The sequence below is a fragment of the Thunnus albacares genome, chromosome 19, assembly GCF_914725855.1.
Source record: "Thunnus albacares chromosome 19, fThuAlb1.1, whole genome shotgun sequence".
Taxonomy (NCBI): Eukaryota; Metazoa; Chordata; class Actinopteri; order Scombriformes; family Scombridae; genus Thunnus; species Thunnus albacares.
The window spans coordinates 23,476,321-23,480,850 of record NC_058124.1 but is presented as its reverse complement, the minus strand read 5'-3'; positions in this window follow the sequence as shown (position 1 = coordinate 23,480,850).

Below are 4,530 nucleotides of genomic sequence, written 5' to 3'. Positions count from 1 at the left end.
AATGCTCAGGGAGGCGTGATCAGGAACACTTACTTCCTGGTTGGACTGAGCATGTCAACATCTTAGAAGATGCCAAGATGTAGAAAAAGATTGGTTTTCTTTTATTTAAAGAACAGTTTTTAGGTTAACCGAAGCTCTCTGTTATAAGAGTGAGAGAGGAAATTGATGTCATTTTTGAACAATTAAGTTTCTAGAGTAGTGGGAAAAAAGTTACACCAGCTGTCAGTAAACAAGATGGATGATAAAAAATTAGAGCTGTTGAAATTTTCAATAAATCCCATTCAATCTAACTGGGACTCTGATCAAGTAATAGGGAAGCCTTCTACAAAGGATTATGGGACATGTAGCAAACACTGACCCATCTTTGGATACAGCTCCTAATATGCAGTTTGCATAATGTAGCTTTATACTTGTAAAAACCCACAAACCTTTTCTATCAAGTCAAGTCCATTTTTATTTTTGAAACCCAATATCACAAATCACAACTTTGCCTCAGGCAGCTTTACAACATCCTCTGTCCTTAGACCCTTGATTCTAATAAGGAAAAACTCCCCCAAAAAAAGCTTTAATGGGAAAAAATGGAAGAAACCTCAGGGAGCATGAAAAAACAGGATGACAAAATTATAGACAATATGATGGGGAGAGCCTTGAGGAACTTCCATTTCAAACAACTCTTCATTCTCTCTTCCTCCCCCTCATTTTTTGTTCCAAAGTACATATCCGTTGTCAGATAAAAACTAACTTCAGTATATGAAATCCTCATAGAGGAGTACAGGCAGAACATGAGGGAAACATTTGCCAAAGTTTCATTGGGTGTTCAGCCAGATACTGTCAGCTACAGTTTATCACAACGCTATATTCTTGCATAATTGGATATGTAGCAAACCACTTAAGAACAGAGAATTCAACCCATCAATTTGTTCCAGATGAGAGGCTGAAAAATACTATATCAAAAAAAGGGGGGCATACATAATTTTTGAAGATCAATTATAGGAATATGTTAAGTGACTGCTGGCTGTTTCCCTCTTTTTCTAATTTTCTCCATCACTTCCACTTTTCCACGCTGTCAAAGTCCCTACATTCACAATTCTGACATCACCGCGTCTGACCAATGATCTTTCTACACGCTTTAATCGAGCTAGTCAGTCCCTGGATGCTGCTCTTTAAATATCACTGCAATCCTGTCTTTCAGAGCTACATTGGTATCGCACAACCCACCACCTCCCCCGTCACCACTGTGACCGATGCCAACTGGAAGTGTCCATCACCTACATGATGGCTTCACATTAATAGAGTCTAATCACCAAAGTCTTTCTTCTGTTACTTATCTCTAATACATTTCCAATTAACTGAACTCCCCTCTCCTGCTTTTCTTTTTTTAATGTGTGCTTTCACCATATTGATCCTTGTCTTGGCACTTTCCTTGAGAGATCAGCAAATCTAGTCTACCTGTCAAAGCTTTGCACAAACGTCCAGAGTTAACAAAAGCTACGCAGACAGTTAGTCATTTCACACAGTGAAATTCAAGGATCGATAGACAAAGAGGCCAAAAGGCAGCCAATTAGGGAAATGTTAGATGCATAACTGACAACTAATTAACATAAGACTTTGTCCAGAGTCCAACTAGCTGTCACTCATGCCCCTACTACTGTTGGATTATATAGATGAACCATCAGTCGCAATTTGGGAATCAGTAGATAGAGATGATCAATCTGAACAACCAATCAGGATACAAAGAGTGTCAGCACCAAGGCTACATCTGAGACTGTTAATACTGCCAGACAGGTGGAGCTGAGTTGAACCATCGAGTACCGTGCTGGTTCAAAAGTCCAATTTACAAGACAGTCTTGTTTACACCAGCAACTGAGAATCCAGGCAAAATAAAGGAGTGGAGTTAACCAAGGCTTAATTCTCTGACATCTTTTGTTCAACCTTTTTCATGCTTCTTTAGTTCCACATTTTGCTAAATAGTAAACTTTCTTCCTACAACTAGACAACCAACACTCAAATTTACTTTACTCTTTCACCAAAATACTATAATCCTGTAGAGTTTTTGCATCTAACCAAATTTCACAAATTAATAACTAATATGTGCCAATTTTCTGCAACTAAATAAACAGTTAAAATCAAGATGGTACGAGGTTTTCAAAGCAGAAAATCTGAATCTTAGTGTACAGTCAAGAACAACAAAATTCAGCCAGTTGTCTTCATGGAAATATAGCAGCAATTGCAGGATTTGTGGCTAAACATGACATTTAACAGTAACTTAGCACATCTTTTGGTTGACAATTCTAAGTCAGTGTTTGGTCAAATATGAATTAAATTTGCAGTGTAATAATCTTTTTTTCAGCGCTTCGCATAAATGCTTTTATTCACAGCAGAATAAGCTTTATCAAGGACTAGTGAACATGAAAACACTGTAAGATCTCTGCACCCATTTTAAACTGCATTTCATCTGTCGCTCAGTGGTTTAGGAGCGAAAATTCTCTACATTTCATCCTCTGGCTGAAAATAACATAGCTATCTCCAAATCTAGAGTGAAAGCTTTTACTGGCTATTTTTGTCCATTCATTTTCTTTTCTTCTATTTTGTTTTTTAAATGTCTTTTAATATTATTTGACTTTGTGAGTACTTTAAAACAAAGGCTCTGCATATAAAATTAGCTATATACCATAAATAAACATATCTAACCTTAAATCACATCGACATTTAATAGGAAATGCATCTAAATCTGACAACCCATCACTTAAATTGATGTGACTTGAAAGTCTCCTGTTATTCCAGTTTTACTAACGCCACATTATTTATACAAGTTGGTGTCATATATTCTTTCACTGGTTGGTTTCAGATTTCATGTTTTTGATAAGGTGGATAATCTGCTTTCAAACTGAATTCCTCTAAATGTCAGCTTAAGCGAATATATATGTGTTAAGAGGCTCAGGTGTTGTACAGGCGGTTCCCCTCAGTCATCCATTAAGGAAACAGCACACCCATTATCCCTCCTCCTAAAAGCCTTAAGTCCCCCCCCGTGTTACGTAACACTGCAGTTAAACTGGGCTTTGAAAGCATCAGGCATCATCACAGGAGATTTTTCTCTGTCGGTCATGTGTCACTCAGCTGCTGCTGCTACTGCTGCTGCGTCTCACTGAATTATTGATGAGTTAAAAAATGTATGAATGTCAATACATTAATAAGCTGTAAATATTTGTACATTTGTGTTTATGAAAGAGAAACTTATTGTGTGTTCCTATGGATGTGTGACTCCCATTACGTGTGCATGAACCTGTGTGTGTGTGTGTGTGTGTGTGTTTCTCTCATTATCCAAGCGTGTGTGTGTCACTATGTGTGTGTCGCCCCTGCTCCCGGGCACAAGTGTGTTACTACCACATTCCGTGCCAGTCATCTCCCGATCACATGACACTGCCAAGTCAGGATACGGTTGCTAGGCAACACCCTCTCGTCCTCCCTCTTTCAGTCCATCAAGCAGTGATTGCGTGGGTGGGTGGGTAGGGTAGGGTGGTGGGGGGGTTGAGAGAGAGCGACGTTTATTTATAGAAGCCGTGGCAAATGAGGGGGAATTACGTGTTGAGTCTAAAATTAAACTTGCCATCTCCCTTTCTCTCCCTCTCTCCCTCTCCCTCTCTCTCTCTCTCACTCTCTCTCTCTCTCTCTCTTTTTCTTTGCTTGCTCTCTTCCTCTCTCTCTCTGCTTTTTTTTTCTTTGCTCGCTCTCTTTCTCTGGCAGATTCATTCATAGATGCAGCGAGGGGAAAGTTGAGATATGATGACAAGGATGCATAAGGAGTGTGGGAGTGTGGGAGTAAGAAGCAAGAAGATCTAGTTGTGAGACATTGTCCAATCAATACAGTAAATTCATATTATATCCAAATATAAAAGATTATATACATCATCAGGACACATCTTCAAGTCCACCCATTGCAATAAAAAATATGTACACATTTGCATTTAAATGTAATTTATACTCTAATCCACATATTTATAAGTTGCACAGCAGCAGAGATTTGCTGCCTATCAACAAAAGTCTCTACAACATAAACCATAAACTACTAAATCATAGACTTTCTCCATTAACACTCCTGTCACAGCTGCCTTCACCCAAAGTTAAATCACCCTGCGGTTTCCACATCCCACAAGTCCTGTGAAGAGAAACCATTTTAGATGTTGCTGTGCAGGAGCTGGTGTTAAAATGGAGAGCCCATCATACTGTAACCACAGCTGTCCTTGTAATGGATGGATGGGATCTGCAGGATGACAGGATGACAGGGGTGGTGGGTGGAATAAAAGATGTGTAGACACAGAAGTAGAGAGTGAGTAATAGGTGTGTAGAAGAATAGTATGGAGAACAATGTACAAGGAGAGAAAGATACACGTAAAGGCAGATACTATATGTATCTAACATTCAATTAACATCAATATACTGATGTTTAGAGGAGCTACAGTTTGTATATTTGTAGTGAATGAACTGTAGTGTAAAGATGTTTTTTCTGTTGTTAAGCATGTGAAAAGTGTT